Source organism: Lemur catta, chromosome 6 (assembly GCF_020740605.2).
Source record: "Lemur catta isolate mLemCat1 chromosome 6, mLemCat1.pri, whole genome shotgun sequence".
Classification (NCBI taxonomy): domain Eukaryota; kingdom Metazoa; phylum Chordata; class Mammalia; order Primates; family Lemuridae; genus Lemur; species Lemur catta.
The window spans coordinates 9,420,017-9,437,535 of record NC_059133.1 but is presented as its reverse complement, the minus strand read 5'-3'; the positions used below and the strand labels follow the sequence as shown (position 1 = coordinate 9,437,535).

Below are 17,519 nucleotides of genomic sequence, written 5' to 3'. Positions count from 1 at the left end.
AACGTTATTGGAAAGGAAGGAAAGGAGTATGTCTGATATTTAAGAAAGAGTCTCATTTCTCAAAAATCTCACGTGGACATAAAAGTTCTTGGGGCAAGGGGCTTGCATCAGTTAGAAACGCATTTGACTATAAGTAACAGAAAATCCAGCCAACAGAGGTTTCCCCTCTAACACGCAGACCCCGACAGGCCGTCCCGGGCTTGCAGCTGCCGTCGCGGAGCAGCTTCCTGCTGTCGGAAAGCAACTTCCGGTTATTGACCCCAAAGCCATGCCTTTCAGGCTCCTGTCCCCACCCCATTTTCAACATTCTGGGACTGAGATGAGTTTCTGCACACACCCTGCCCCCGCCTCCTACCTGGGGGCGCCAGAGAGGCTCAGGTGGGGGTGTCTGAGCCCCTGCAGCCTGGGCCTTCCAGGTGCCACCTGGAGGCTGTGTCCCAGGAAGTGACCCCCCAAGGTCACACTGCTGCTCAGTGAGCTGAATGACGAAAAAAAACGGGTGGGTGAACGGAGGCAGGCTGGAAACCTGGCTCTAACGCTTTTCCCCACCCGAGTGACAAACCGCCGAATCTAAACATCTAAACGTGGCATAGGAGCCCCTGGAGGAACTGGCTCCTGCCGGCCTGGGTAGCATCGTCTGTCTCCACTGCCGTGGCTCCCACATGCAACGCGGGTTTTACTCTGTGCCCTTGCTCATGCTGTGCCTTCTGCCTGGAATGCCTTTCCCTGCTGTCCCCAACCACGCTGGTCTCACTTCTGCTCCTCCTTTGAGAACCAGCCCCAGCATCGTCTCCTGGAAGCCCCTCGGCATCCCGGCTGGGCCAGGGGTTCCTGCTCTGGCCCCCGCAGTCCTCTCTGCTTCCCGAGCTCGCCACACCCGGTCATGACTTTCAGCTCACGCGGGTCCCCCACATGCTGCCTGCGAGTCCCTCGAGGGAGGGGCTGCGTCTGGTTCACCTCAGCACGCGGTGCTGGCCCCAGCCTGGCTCATTTGAGCAGGAAGTCACAGGACCTGGCGCTACTCATGGCCATGTTCCTGCCCAAGTCATCCCCTCAGTTTCTCCTCCCACGTGTGCAGGAGCTGGGCCTCCCCAGGTCACTTCTGAGGACTCGATTGTCCACAGGGCCAGCAGGGCTGGCGTGGGCGCCCAGCAGAACCCCCCATGCAGACGGGTGGGTGGGGGGAGAGGAGGTGAGGGCTGCATGCACGGGCTGGGGGGCAGCAGACCAGACCCCACCGAAGAGGCTGGCCTGGCATCCCCCTGCGGGGAGGGTGGCCCCCCAACGGTCATCAAAGGCCCTCCCCCCAGTGACAAGGGGAGGGGAGGGGGATCTCCCTGGGGCTGCTGAAGCTCCCACCACCACTGACAAGCTGGGCCATCCGTCAGCCCTGAGGACAATGGGGTCATTAACCCCTGACCCCAGCCCCTTTTTAGCCACTTCCTCTGCAGGGCTGGGTGTAGGGGGCTGAGGAGGAGAGGGCGGGAGGATTGGTCACACCTCCCTTTCCAGCCAGGGCCCAGGAGCAATGGCTGCTTGGCCAGTCTGGGGAGTCCCAGCTCTGCAAGCCCTTCTGAAGCTCAGGGTCCCAGGTTCTCTAGCTCCCGTCCTCTGTGCCTGCCTGGGGCATCTGGGGGTGCCTCCCACCCCCAGGGAGCACCCCTAGACCAAAAGCAGTGTGTATGGGAGGGACAGGGACGGACAGAGGGAGACCCGGAGACAGGGACAGAGGGGGAGAGAGAGAGAGCGAGCCTGAGAGAGACACTTGAGACGGCATCTACTGATGATAAAAATGTTTTAGCAAACATGTGAGATAGAAAAGAACTTCCTTAAACTGATAATCTACAAGCCCCAGCACAAACACAGTTCTTAAAGGGGCAAGGGACACATTTGGTAAAATCGGGGACGAGTTTGCCCCTGATCCGTGTGTTCAACATTGCCCCTGGGGTCCTAGCCGGGCAGCAGGCAGGAAAAACAAATAAGGACTGGAAAGGAAGAAGCAAAACTGGCATATTTACAGGCAATATGATTGTCTACAATACTCTACAAAGAATTAGAGCTATGAAGGAAATTTAGCAGAGATAATAGGATATTTCTATATCAAATCAATATCAAAAACTCATTCCAGCTACAACATGAGTGAACCTTGAAAATGTTATGTGAAGTAAAAGGCCACGCCGTCAACAATCCCATTTATCCGAAATGTCCAGAACAGGCAAATCCATAGAGAGGGAAAGTAGCTCAGTGGCTGCCAGGGCCTGGGGACAGGAGGGAATGAGGAGTGACTATTAATGGGTAAAGGTTTCTTTTGCTGTGATGAGAATGTTCTGGAATTGAATAGGGGTGATGGTTGTACAGCCTTGTGAATGTACTAAAGCCCACTGAATTGTACACTTTAAAATGACAAATTTTTATGGTATGTAAACTGTATCTCAATAAAAAGCAATTGCATTTATAAACATCAGAGTCAAAAAAATATACTCTTAAAAAATCTTCCATTTACAACAATAACAAAAATTAAATCTAACAAAATATTTATGGAGATTAGCATAAAATGTGAGTGAGGTACATCACCCTGTGAAATGGTTTGGCAGTTTCTTGAAGAACGAAACATTATTTACCATAGGACCCGGCAACAGCGCTGGGCATTCATCCCAGAGAAATGAATACTCGTATCCTCACAAAAATATGTGCACGGTTGCCGGGGCAGCTTTATGTGTGAGTTAAACACTGGAAACAACCTAAATGCTCTTCAGTGAGTGACTGGTTAAAAAAAGCAGTACGTCCGTGCCACGGAATACTACTCGGCAATGAAAAGGAGCAAACTATTGCTACAGGTCTGCAACCTGGATGGAGCCCAAGGGGCTATGCTGAATGAAAACGGCTCATCTCAAAAGGTTACACGCTGGGTGGCTCCATTAATGTAACTTCAAAATGACAAAACTGTAGAGGTGGGGCACGGATTAGTGGTTGGGGTTGGGGCAGAGAGGGAGGGAGATGGGAATGACTATAAACAAGTAGCATCAGCTGCGCCCAGTGGCTCACGCCTGCAATCCTAGCACAACGGGAGGCCGAGGCAGGAGGATCACTTGAGGCCAGTAGTTCGAGACCAGCCCGGGGAACACAATGAAAGCCCCCCCACCACCACCACCCTGCTGTCTCTACAAAAAATAATAATAATAAAAATTAGCCGGTGTGGGGGTGCACTCGTATAATCACAGTTACTTGGGAGGCTGAGGCAGGAGGATCACTTGAGCCCAAGAATTCAAGGTTACAGGGTTACAGTGAGTTATGATCATGCCACTGCACTCCAGCCCCGGCAACAGAGTGAGAGCAAGACATCAAGACCTTGTCTCAAAAAAAAAAAAAGAGAGAGAAAGAGAGGGAGAGTAAATGAGTAGCATTTTGTGATGACAGAACAGTTCTGTACCTTGGTTGTGGTGGTGGTTACACAAATCCACTTGCGATGAAATTGCATAGAAGCACACACACACACACACACACACACACACACGCGCGCGCACATCCCCTGAATGCACGTAGAATGGGTGAACTCTGACAAGGTTTGTGGACAGCACCAACATAATTCCATGGCTGTGATCAAGCACTACAGTTACGAAAGATGTTACCTTTGAGGGAAACTGGGAAAAGGGTACCTGGGACCTTTCTGTACGATTTTTGCAACTTCCTGTGAGTCTATAATTATTTGAAAATAAAAACTTAGATAAAAGTGTTACTGGAAGACATTAAAGAAGACCCCAAATACTTGCTTCATGACGAGGAACGCCGAGATGGGCGAAGTGCCGAGCAGACAGGGCTGCAGCTGGAGACAGAGTCGCCACGAGGGGTCACTGGGACCCTTGGTGTTGGCTGCCAAGAGGGTCACGATCCTCTTCTCTCTGATTTCACACATTTGAAATTTTCCCTAATAAGTAGTAAAAGAAAAAGACCTAAATAGATGCATAAAGACAACTATTAACTTGCAAAGGGAGATTCAACATCAAAAGGTATTTGTTCTTCCCAAATTAATGTCCAGATTCGATTCAATTCTGATCCAACCCTCATAGGGTTTTTGGTGGAGCTTGCCAAGCTGGTTCAAAAATCAGTAAGGGAAGGCCGGGCGCGGTGGCTCACGCCTGTAATCCTAGCTCTGGGAGGCCGAGGCGGGTGGATCACTCGAGGTCAGGAGTTCGAGACCAGCCTGAGCAAGAGTGAGACCCCGTCTCTACTAAAAATAGAAAGAAATTATCTGGCCAACTAAAAATATATATACAAAAAAATTAGCCGGGCATGGTGGCTCATGCCTGTAGTCCCAGCTACTCGGGAGGCTGAGGCAGTAGGATCGCTTAAGCCCAGGAGTCTGAGGTTGCTGTGAGCTAGGCTGATGCCACGGCACTCACTCTAGCCCGGGCAACAAAGTGAGACTCTGTCTCAAAAAAAAAAAAAAAAAAAAAAAAAAAAAAATCAGTAAGGGAGAGCGAAGAGTGGCAGAGTCGCTCCTGCAGGAGGATAAGGCGGGCACTTGCCCTACCAAACACCAAGCCTAAGTGTACAGCTAGTCCTCAGGCCGCTGTGGGATTTACTGGCGCAGAGGTGGACACGGAGCCTGGTGGCAGGGAGCAGAGCCGGGCCCTGCACATGGGGATGTGGAAGGCAGGGGCGTGGCAGGCTGCAGGAGAAAGGAGGGAAACGTCACGTTCACATCGGTTTCCACGTGTCATCCTCATAGCCTTGCTGTGGGACTGGCCTTGCTCTTAGCATCCCAAGACCCCATTTCACACTTGACGACACTGAGGCTCGGAGAGGGCCAGTGACACCCAAGGCCTCTGGCTGTGGGCGTAGGCTCTTTCCAAAGTGGGTTCCTACCAGCCCTGCTGATTCAGGTTCTCCGGGGGTGGTGTGGGTGCAGGATGTCCTGGCATCTGCATGGGTAATGACTTCCCACTTGAGTTTGAGAATCCCTGACAGAGAGAGAGAAAGAGGAGAGGGCCAGCCACTCTGCAGCCTGGTCGCTACCCGCCAGGGGAGGGGAACAATCAGGCACTGTCCTCCTCCCCACCCCCTAGGCTTCCACCAGCTTTCATCACTGACCTAACCCAGGGGGCAGAGCGCTGGGGGCTGGGGGGCGGAGGGAAGGTCAGAGATCAGCTCATTACATGCCAAGCTGAGCCAGGAATAGAGCCGCTCTGGAGGTGGCTGGGAGGACTTGGGGCCCCACGGAAGCCACATCCCACCTCTGGCCGGAGGCAGCCGACTGGGGGACTGCTGAAGAAGAGGGGAGAGAGCTGCCCTGCACCCCAAGGGCGGTGAGGTCCAGGCCTCCATCAAAGCTAGGGTGGCTTCCAGAAGGAGGCAAATGCCTCTGAGCAACTCTAGTCCCCTCCCCAGCCTCCACCCACTGCCACCCTGGTGAGAGACACTTTCCTAGGGGAAATCTGGCTCCTACCTACTCATTGTCCCTGGGGCTGGCCCACCCAGCCAGGGCTCCCTTCTGCCCCCTAGTTTCCCGGTTGGGCAGTCCCTGTGTCCTGCTCCCCCACCTTGCTTCAGACTGGGAGAAACAGCACCCCCACCACCACCAACAGGCCTCTCTGGCTCCCTAAATCTGTGGCAGTCAGTGGGTTCCAGCCAAACACAGATCTGCCTGCCCTCTCTTTCCCCTGCTAGAGTCTCCTGTGGCTCCCCAGTGCCGGACAGAGTCCGGGCTTCTGATTTCAGCATTTGAGACCTTCACTACCTCTGGCCGCCTCCTAGTCTCTGGCCTCCTACTTTCAGTAACAGTTATTCATTCAACAGACAGGCTGTGAACATTACCACGTCCTAGGCAGTCTGCAGGCATTGGGGACAGAGGTGTGACCCAAGCAAGCCAGGTTCCTGTCCTCAAGGAACTCGCAGCCCGGGAGACAGACAGGAAGCTGGTTAACAAGCAAACAAGGGCCCACTCAGCGCCTGTGCTCGGGCACCGGTGCCATGCGGTAACAGTAGCACGTATGTGGCTCCACTCCCGTCACCTTTTCCACCCCCCTCCCGTGACAGCACCCTTAACACCTGCCACCAGCTGGAACTGGCCTCTTCCTTTGCCTGTCACTTTACTGCCTGCCTCTACCACCCACCTGAGCTCTGTCAGGGCAGGGTCTTGCTTGTCTCCTTCCCTGACGTGTGGCCTGGACACAGTAGGTGCTCAATAAATATTTGTTGAACAAATGAATGAGTGAATGAGTTGTGAGGCTCACATGAGGTAACGAATGGACACTGCTGTGCTCAGGGCCTGCTCGCAGTAAGCACTGAGTGTTAGCTGCTAGAGTTACTTCCCGCTTGGCTTGAAAACCCGTGCTCTAAATGCCTACGCTGAGGACGAAGAGCTGAGCAGAATCTCACCAGCCTACCCCTGGTTTCTGGACCTTTACACAGTGAGGCTTTCAGCCTGGTGCAGGGCTGAGGGCGGGCGCTCAGGCACAGCCCAGCACCTGCCCGACCAGCCTCACCCATCATCCACGAACTATAAAGACTCCTGGCTCCCCAGTCAGGCCCGAGTCAGCAGGTGTGCCGGTGGCAGTGTGCAAAGGTAGGTAGGGGCTCTGCAGCTGCTCCAGTGCCCCAGGACGTATTTCTCTCAATGGCCACCAGGTGGCAGCACCTCCCCAAGAATATGGGAGGTGAAGCCTGAGCTCTTGTGGGTTGAATCTGAGACTCAGAGCCCAGGGATGGAATCTTGCAGGCGACCCAGGCCCAGAGAGGGGTTAGGACTTGCCCAGGGTCGAATAGCTTTCAGTGGCAGGGCCAGGCTGCAAGAGAGGTCACGCACCTGCTTGGAGAGACTCAGGAGCCGCAGCAGCAGGGAGGAGGAGGAGGAGGGTAGAGCTGAAGGGAGGGTCTGAGCACCAGCCCCGGCTCAGTCCCCTGGAAGTGGGTGAATGTCCTCACCTCGATTTTGACCCCCAGAACGGCGCCCGTCCTTGAGGAAGGTGCTCCGGCAGTCCCCTTCGAGGCCCTTGCTGGCCCCTTCTTGCCTGGGACCCCAGCAGAGGTGGGGTTCTTCCTGTGCTCCCACCAGGACTCGCACAGTGGTCTTATCATGCCAGTCACTGACCCCGGTGTCGGTCTCCCTCGCCAGACTGATTCCTTGAGGACAGGGGCTGTCCTTGTACCCACTGCCGCCTGCCACAGGAAGCCTTCATGCCTTTCCCTCTTCTCAGCATGGGCACCACCAACACATCCTCAGGACTCAGCTGAGATGCCACTTCCTGCAGGAAGGCTTCTCTGGCCTTTGGCCTGGGCACGAGCCCCTCTTCCGGGCCCACACAAGGCCCTGGCGCCGTGTGGGATGGTGAGGCCCGTGCGGCGGGGACTGGCCTGCAGGCCCACCCACGTGCACGGACGCTGCGGATTCTGAGCCTCCGACACGGTGGTCTTCAGTCTGCAGCAGGCATCGAGGGCACCCACGGAGCTTTGTGAAAACGCAGCCTCCAGGTTCTCCTCTTCCTCAGGGATTCTGACCCCATGGGTCTGAGATGGAGCCCAGGAATCTGCATTTAGGACACTTCCCAGCTGAGTCTGATGCCGAGGCCATCGCCCTGCCCTCTGAAGTGGTTTGGGAAAATAGTTATGAGGCAGAACAACAAAAACCTCTGACATCTGTGCTGTGTGAACAAAGCACTTCCACACCGTTTCTCCTTTTTATTTCCATCTTTCTAACTACTATCTTGGGAGGATCCAATCCTCACTCTGCAGACACCTGAGGCTCAGAGACAAAGGGCAAGTTGCCCGAGATCCCCCAGCTGGAACAACAGCTCGGATTTGAGGCCATCCTGGGGTGGGAGAACTACAGTGTATGTTAAAGTCTCCAGGTGTGGACAATGCTGTTTTCCCAAAACCAAAATTCACAACCTGTACTTCACCTGGAGACTCCAGCCCTGTGGGAGAGACTTTAGCCACTGCCACTGTCTAGGTTCAGGCCTTCCCCGAGACATCCAGCACTCCTGACCCCTCTCTGCCCATCCTCCTGGGCCCAGAAAACGTCTCTTCTCGTATAAATGGCACAGCTATTTCTGCAAGCACCTCATTCGCAGCCAGGTTTTGTGCTAGGCTCTGTGTGGAGACAGGTAAGACGAGGCTCCTGCCCCCCAGGGACTTCCCGTCCAGCTGGAAGGACAAGAAATGCTCACTTTGGCAATGGAATAAGGGACTTGAGCCTTCCTTCACTCAAATAAACTCAAGGTCCCAAGGGGACCTCTCAATGGGCTGGAACAGGTTCCTGTGCTGTGTGGGCTGACCCAGGTGGCCCCTCTACTAAAAAATGAAGTGGGTCATGACATTTTCACACTAACAGGTATTACAGAGCAATCCGATTTTCCTGTTCGTCACTGTGACACCTGCTGATCGAGCCCAACCATCCTATGGAAGACGGGAGTGCCAGGGTTATAAAGTCATTAGAGAAAGAGAACCCAGAAAGAGGGAAGGCAGGGAGAAGCATTTGATAATTTGTCCAGATACGAACCCTAAGCCCCAATTTTAAAGGGGAAAAGCCCTCCCTGACAAAATACAAGCATGAAATAGGTTAATCACTGCAGAATTGGCTCAGGGAAACCACGTAGGGATTTCCCAAGGCAATGTGTAGCCAATTGCCAGATGAATGAGCTAATCACAACTGCTCAGGAGCTTAGGAAAAGGAGCAAGATCTGTGAGATGGGGCTGTCTGGAAAGGCTGCCTGGAAGAGCTGGGTCAGAGCTGGGTCTAGGGGCCAAGAAGGACAAAGCAGAAAAGAGGGCATGGGCATCTTGCCCTCACCTGGGAAGAGGGGCCAGAGTGGGTTGGGAGTTTGGAGTTCTAAGTGCCATGTGCCATGTGAATTGTTTACAAAGCACTCACATCTGTTTCTCCCTTTAATCTTGACCTTCACGAATACCTGTTGGGAGGGATCATCTTCCCCGTTCTACAGGTACCTGAGGTGCAGAGTTAAACGGTGACTTGCCCAAGATCCCCCAGCTACAAATGGCAGGGCCTGGGCTTGGGCTCGTGCAGTCATTGGGTGGGAGAGCCGCAGTCCATGTTAAAACATCAGGGTTTGGAGGCTGCTGTTTCTTAAACTGAAATTCTGGCCTGAAAACAGGGCTTGGTGGTCCCAACCCTAGCTCTGCCATGGACCACCTGTGACACAAGGGGACGCCGCTTCTCTGAGCCTCAGTTTCCTTACCTGCACCATGTGGCTGACAGTACTTGCTCTCTTCCCACAGAGCAGTGGTGGGCTCTAAAATCCTGTGGAAGAGATCTGACTGCAGACAGTGGGTGCGTGGGAAGGTTGCTGCTGTCGTGGCATTCTGCAGATCTGCCGGGACTCAGATTAGCTCCCTAACGAGGGGTGGGGTGGGGCTTCCGCCAGCCCCTGCATCTCTCCTTCCTCCATGGCCCCAGGAGCAGCTAGGGAGGGAAGCTGGGTAGGGCTGACCCCATGCTGCCCGGGTGAGCTGGGTGCCAGGGCTGTGGGTCTGGGAGAGCTCACCTCCTCCAGGGAACCCCCTTTACACAGTGCAGGGGCAGCAGGGCTGGCAAAGGGAACGATATTTGGACTGCTTGGCTGGGAAGCACTGATGGCATTTCCTGAGCCTCAGGTACATGGGGGCTGTGACCCTCAGTGGGACCCCAGGGGGGCTGCTCCTCAGGACTAAGGAGGGATGTGGGGGCACGAGGAATCTTTCACCAAATACTACAGAAAACATCTACCTCAGTGCCCTTAGTTTGCATATGGGAAAACTGAGACACATAAAGGGAAAGGAAGGCAACATGTCCAACCTGTCCTTGATTAGCAGGCCGGCTGAAGGCACCCCCCTGCTCCCAGGCTAGTGTGCACATGTCCTGCGGGCACCAGACTAGGCGGCGGGAGTCTCAGGGCCGCGGTCTGGATCTAATCTCAACTCTGCGTGGCTCTGGACAGAATCGCTTCCCTGGAGCTGCCACAGTTGTATAACCAGCTCCATAGCAGGAAAATGTTTTCTCAATAGTGCTTTTAGATCCCTCGTATTTCAAATGAATTTTCAGTGTTCACATTTTGGCTGGGGCTGACAGCTCTAAGTGACCTTGACAGTGAATTATCTCAGCCCTGGTAGCTTAGCAGGTATAGTCTCAAAATAGGCAGAAAGTAGACAGAACACTCTTGGTAAGATTTGCTGACCAGAACTTTGTAACTTTCTGTTGCACTGATGGATTCTCCTTTGAGTTTCTTTCCCAGAAATGGTGGAACCTCCTTCCAGCCACGAGATAACTACAAAGGCTCACACCACCTGTTTGTCCAGAGAACATAAGATGAGCAATACCCCACCACGAACCATGCCCAAAGACCCACTGAGCCTGTGCACAAGGCTGAAAGAATGACCACTATCAACCCCTAGCTCATTATAATACTAAAATCCTTGCCCTGGGAGGGACTTATCCGCCATTTTTTGATCCTGGGACATGTGTACGAGCATGATTCCTCACTGTGCTTGCGTGCCCTGCGCTCCACCAAACACAGTGATGCTCACTCCCCTCCTGGATTATTCATTTCACCTGCAGAAAAATCTCCTGACACTGTTGGTTGGGGAGGTGGATTTGAGGCAGTTCATACCTCCCCCTCCCAGCAGGCAGGTTCACTTAAATAAATCCTTTCTTCCTTGACAATCCTCGTTGTCTCAGTAATTGGCTTTCGGTGCTGCCAGCAACATTGAACCCCCTTGTGAGTTCGTTAACAATTTGGGGGCCCATCCGGGATCCATTGCTCGTGACTTGGTGGTCATGGAATGGGGAGAGATTTTAGAGCCTCCCTAGCAGCTGCCTGGCTGAATTTCTGCTGGAGGTTGGTTTTGGTTTCTCTCACTGAGTTCGAGTTCACTGTCACCAGCCCCAAATGCATCCCTGATTGCCAGGGAAGAATGAACTCTGACCTTTGGATTTTGGCATGTGCGCCAGGACAGGTGAGTGCTACTTTACGGTACTGTGAGCGGAGTGACTCGTCTCTCCATTTGGGCAGTTTCTCCGGAGTCCCCGTTTAGGCTGGAGGCCTCAACCTTCTGGGATAGTGGGACCTGCGGGCTGCTCCTGCGGCAGTTCAGGGGAAATCCCACTGGGTGGGAAGCCCCCGCCATCCACATGGGAGAGCAGGACTGTTTGCATTTGGCACTTCTTAGGCTTATTTGCCAGCACTGCAGGCCATTTGGTGCATGTGTGTGTGTGACTATGGGAAATAAGAATTCAATTCCTGAATGTAGCCCTTTGGGTTGTATTCTTCAGAACTGGTCTGAATACAGTTATGAGCCTATGAAGAAGAAGACATTGGTATATTTGTATAATACTGTCTGGCCCCAGTGCTCTCTCAGGTCTGGGGAGACATGGCCCCCTAATGGCTCATTGAGTGACAGTACCATTCTCCAGTTAGATTTGTTTGGTCACTGCGTTGGGAAATGGGGTGAAATCCCATATGCACAGCCTTTATGCGTCTGCATCAAAACAAGCCAGGTCAAATTAAATGCAAGATTCTGACATAGAGGACAGAAGCCTTCAAGGTTGGGGAACAAGTCAGATCTAAGAACCCCGTCTTGCCATCAGAAGGAAACACACATGCTGAAGACGACCTTGGGGCAGCCGTAGCAGCGGCTCCAGCTGTGGCCGAGCCGGCTCTGGCTCAGGCTCCAGCTCCGGTTTCTTTCGGAGATCACGCTCCTAACTCTCCTGCCCCCCTTACAGCTCTGGACCCCTTTCTTCCCTCCAGCCGTCTATCCTTCGCTTTCTTCCTTCTCCGAGAACAGTCATGGAGAACATGGGGACGTGGTCTCTCCCTCACACGCCCGGCGGGGGTCACAGTTTGCCTGATAGCCAGCAGAAGCTACAGGGGGGTTCTCATTTTGCTCATATCTCATTTGGTTGAAGTGACTTATAAGGTCTTTTTAAAGTGTGAACAGATTAAAGAACAGCAAAAAGAAAAAAGAAAGGTATATGAAATGAAACAACAGGCAAAACTTTTGGCAACAGTTCTGACAGAAAATTCTAGGGGCTCCCCTCAATAGAGACCACTGCCCCACAGAGGAAAAAGATTAAGAGGAAAAATTCCCTTAAAAAAGGACCAGTGTGCCTACTGCAAGGGGAAGGGTCATTGGAGGAAGGATTGTCCTAAGTTGCAACACAAGAGTGATGGGGACCTACGCACAACTGATGGGGCTGCATGCAGAAGACATGGAATGACGATCTCTAGGGCTCCCCGGCATCCGTGGGGGTTACAGCCAGCGATTAACATCTCCCACCAGGAGCCCAGGGGAACCACAAAAGTGGGAGAAAAACTGATTGATTTCCTAACTGGTACCCGTGCAACCTACTCAGTTTTAAGCCTTAAATTGGCTAAGCTTAATAAAGGCTCAATTCTGGTGACAGGGATAGCCGGAGAACCCTCCCAAAAATATTTTCTGCAGCCATGGGATTGTGCTATTGGGAATTCTTTCCCCACACACAGCTTTCTGTGCATGCCTGAGTGCCCTCTCCCATTGCTGGGTAGAGACCTTCTCTCTAAATTGCAGGCTCAACTGACGTTTCAGAATAAACAAGTGCATATTGCAGTTCCCCCAGAACATGGCTATGCCTCGCAAGCAGCTCTGCTCGCCCCCTTAGCTGTCCCTCAAGAGCTGCCTGCTGAAGTCCTCAATCAAGTGAACTCGGAGGTATGAGCTACTGGACAACCTGGAAGGGCACACGTGGACCCTGTTCATATCAAGGTAAAACTGGAATTTCTCCCCCTGGACTCAAGCAGTATCCATTAAAGCTTCAGGCTAGGGAGGGCTTTCAACCCCTAGCTATGGCCTTTTTAAAATATGGACTTCTCCAGCCTTGTCACTCTCCTTATAACCCTCCCCCATTTTGCCAGTTCAAAAACCTGGAACTCAGGAATATCGGTTTGTTCAGGATCTGAGAGCAATAAACCAAATACTGAAAGACATTCATCCTGTGGTACCTAATCTTTTTTTTTTTCTTTTCTTTTCCTTCTGATTTTGTCCTCGGATGGTGGTCCTTATACTCTTCTTACCACTCTATCTGGCAGTTTTGCTTGGTTTTCAGTGATAGACTTAAAAGATGCCTTTTGCATTGCCCTTGCTCCTGAATCCCAAGAACTTTTTGCTTTCCAATGGGAGGATTTAAGAACTAAAACCAAATGCCAGTACTGTTGGACTGTCCTCCCCCAGGGATTTAAAAATTCTCCAACCATCTTTGGAGAAATTCTAGCTAGAGATTTAAGAAAAATAATTTTAGAAAAGGGAGTAATTTTACAGTATGTAGATGACATTTTGATTATAAGTGAAACTGAAGCTAAATCAAGACAATATGCTATAATTGCATTGAATTTCTTAGCTGACATGAGGATATAAAGCATCCCAGAAAAATGCCCACAAGTTCATTACCCCTCGTCAAATACTTGGGATTTGAATTGTCTCAGGGGACTTGAAACCTCCTCCCAGACCGGAGGGAGGCTGTATCCAGGGAGCAGTCCCCACCAATCGCAGGCAGCTGCGGGGATCCCTGGGTATGGCCGGATTTTGTCGGATTTGGAGTCCTAGCTTTGGTTTAATAGCCAAACCTCTCTATGATTCCCTAAAGGGAGAGGAAAAAGTGCCCCTTACTGGGAGAGGAGAATGTCAAAAAGCTTTTTTGATTATTAAAGAAAAACTGATGATTGCCCCTACACTGGGCCTCCTGGATCTGCACAAGCCTTTTGATCTGTTCATCTGAGGGAGACAAGGAACTGGACTGGGGGTATTAACACAAACTTTGGGAGCTCATAAGCGTCCTGCGGCCTATTTCTCTAAACAATTAGATGTAATAGTGAAAGGATGGCCCACTTGTCTGAAAGCAGTTGCTGCTACTTGTGATATATTACAAGAAGGTGAAAAGTTTACACTTGGACAGCTGGTATTAATAACAGCTCAAACCGCACATTATGTGTTACCCCTACTAGAACAGAAGGGGGCTATTGGTTGATGGCTGGCTGGATGGGCAAATATCAAGCTCCTCTGTTAGATCATTGTAATGTAACTCCAAAGGCAGTGTCCACCTTGACTCCCGCCACCTTGCTGTCTATGGACTGTCACTCCCCAGTTCATGATCACGTTCAAATCATTGCCCAGGTATACTCTAGCCACCTGGATTTGACTGATCAGCCCTTGTCAGACCCAGATGAGGAATTCTTCACAGATGGGAGCAGCTCCATGGAGCGCTGACAATGCAAAGCTGGGGACGGTGCGGCTACCAGCCGGCAGGTAATTGCAGCACCAGACCTATTCACTGGGACATCCACCCAAAAGGCAGAATTGATTGCATTGGCCAGAGCCCTATATCATGGGGGAAAATTAGTGTATCAATATATATACAGATTCTAATTACGCCTTTATCGTGGTGCATGCTCATGGAGCTACGTGGAACACATAGGAAGGAACACAACGGAGAGGGAGTTTCCCAGGAGAGGACCGGCAGATAGACTTTACCACGATGCCACCAGTCCCTGGAGATTTTTGATATTTGCTGGTCTTTGTTGATACTTTTCCAGGATGGGTTGACACTTGCCCCACCAAGACTGAACAGGCATCAGAAGTCACTAAGGCCCTTTTAAAGGAAATTATTCCTAGGTTTGCACTTCTATCAACTCTCCAAAGTGATAACAGAGCAGCCTTTGTTGCTGAAATCACCCAAGAAATATCAAGAATTTTAGAAATCAACTGGAAACTGCATTCCTCATGGAGACCCCAGTCTTCAGGAAAAACTGAATGAGTAAATAAAACTTTTAAAAGAACTCTCTCCAAAATTTGTCAAGAGACCAATTTAACTTGAGACAAAGTGCTATCTCTTGCCCTGTTAAGAATTCAGGTGGCCCCCAGAAATAAGCTGGCACTTAGCCCCTTTGAAATTTTATATGGGAGACCATTCCTAACAGCTTCCGGCCAGGGCCCACCCAATGACTGTCTGCCCCCAGAGATGGAGGCTCATATGTAAAACAGGTGGGTGATATGCTAACTAGTATTTCTGAGTTTGCTTCCAGCAGGCTCCAGTTTCCAACAGACATGCCCCTTCATTCCATAAAGGCAGGAGACAGGTGTTACTGAAAACCTGGAGAAACTGGCATCCTGAAGACCAACCACAGCCACAGTGGATCGGCCCGTTTGAGGCGCTCCTGACAATTCACTGATGAGTTAAACTCGAAGGAGTTAAGCCATGGATTCATCACACTCGAATAAAAGAGGCAGCCCTATCAGAGACCCCATGCCTCCAGGATTCATCATCTTTTGAGAGACTGGAGGAGCAGTGGGCTTGTGAGCCCTTAGAGTTCCTAAAATTACTCTTCTGCAAAAGAGAGATAAGTAACATAAAATTATATACCCTATGCATCTTACTTGTTCCTTGAGAATTTTTGCTTGCTTGGAGAGACAATTCTTTAGTTAGGATTTCTCAAGCTATCTATCGCCTGCCTCCTCCACTAACCTGTCTAGCTGCTGTGTTTGTCATCCTAAACCTCAATCAGTGCAAGACCATTCTGACCCTATACTTGTCCTTGTATACAATTTCACTAATGTACCCTCCTGCACTTTTAACTTACAGAAGCCTGTCTCTTGGATAACCTACAGGGTATGACTAATAACTCCATACTCAGAAGTCCTGTGTTTCTTTTTTACCCAGCCCCTTATCAGACATTACGTCCAAAGTGACAATAGGGACCCATACTCTAGTAAGTGTATTTTCTTTTCTTTTCTTTTCTTTTTTTGAGACAGAGTCTTGCTCTGTTGCCTGGGCTAGAGTGAGTGCCATGGCGTCAGCCTAGCTCACAGCAACCTCAAATTCTTGGGCTTAAGCGATCCTTCTGCCTTAGCCTCCCAAGTAGCTGGGACTACAGGCGTGCACCACCATGCCCGGCTAATTTTTTCTATATATATATTTTTAGCTGTCCATATAATTTCTTTCTATTTTTAGTAGAAACGGGGGTCTTGCTCTTGCTCAGGTTGGTCTCAAACTCCTGACCTCGAGGGATCCTCCCGCCTCAGCCTCCCAGAGTGCTAGGATTATAGGCGTGAGCCACCGCGCCTGGCCTCTTTTTTTTTTTTCTTAAATATGGAACACTTCACGAATTTGCGTGTCATCCTTGCGCAGGGGCCATGCTAATCTTCTCTGTATCGTTCCAATTGTAGGGTATGTGCTGCCGAAGTGAGCACTAAGTGTACTTTCTACTGAGCAATCAGTCTCTCTAAACTGACTGCTGATTGTAAAAACTTGACTATTATAGTCTTTTCATTGCACTGCCCTCTTTAGATTATATTATTAAGAAATGTTTTAACCCCTTGGACAAGGACCATGAGACCCCTATCTGTACCATACTGCGTCAGCAAAAGGTATATCCTCAAGGCTTTGGGAAACTAGCAGCCTGCTATCTCCCAGAGGGACAGTATCAACTCCCTTATACAGACCCTTGGTTTAAAAATTTCACTCTAATGTTATCTCAAAATGGCTCTATAAACCTTCAAACAGGAGCAGGTACTCCTTATGCACCCGTTGGATATATTTTCGTCCATGGAGGCAGGAAAGGAACTCCCTGGACTTATGATTGCTTAAACAGCTGGTCGATGGGGGGCACTTGTTTATCAGGACTCCTCACAACTCCCTTTTCTGTCCATAACAGATCTGAAGTTGCTCATTGGACCAGCTCCCTAAAATTGTTTTCACAGATAACTAGGGGAATCCCAGATGGAGATGACTACTTCTTTGGGTATAGCCTACTGCCCTCGACAGTAGGGGAGTGGCAGCTCATCAACATGTGCTTCACAACCTATCCATAACCTTGAAAATGATGGCTAATGAAACTGCATTAGCAAGAGCTGCTCAACAACAATCTTTGGACTCTTAGCTCAAGTGGTTCTTGATAATCGCATTGCTCTTAACTACATTTTAGCAGAACAAGAGGGTGTTTGTGTTCATGTTGCACTTATATAAATACCTCTACAGAAGTGGAAACACATGTTGATAAAATTAGACAACACGTTTCACAGTTGCAACAGGTTAACAGAGATTATCTAGGAATGGGAGATTGGTTCTCAAGACTATTCTCTGGATTCCTTAGGATACTCGCTCTATTTTTTTCAGGGATCTTGAAATTTAGCCTATCCCTTTCACTACTGATTTTTGTGATTTACCTCATTACAAAAATATTAATTAAATGTGGACTACAAAGTTGTTTCAAAACAACAAACAAAAACGCTCAAGTAATGGAACTAGAGACATTAAATCATTCACCAATGACTCTTAAGTACTTTAAACAACAGGCTCAAAACTTTCATTCCTCATACTTCAACTACGCCCCATCTCAGCAGGAAGTGGCCCAATGGATGGATGCCCTGATTCCTCAAGATTGAGGAAGGAATGAAGAAAAGGGTGGAAACTGAAACAGGCTCCATAAGCAAGAAAATGCTTTCTCAATAGTGCTTTAGTTACCTCATATTTCAAATGAATTTTCAGTGTTCACATT

General features: G+C 50.4%; 1 non-coding gene across 1 annotated transcript; it reads right to left on the bottom strand.

Moving 5' to 3' along the window:
* Positions 1-16,105: 16,105 nt before the first annotated feature.
* Positions 16,106-16,212, bottom strand: LOC123640824. Its single transcript, XR_006736068.1, has one exon. It is a non-coding gene; the product is annotated as a U6 spliceosomal RNA (small nuclear RNA).
* Between the last annotated feature and the right edge of the window lie 1,307 nt (positions 16,213-17,519).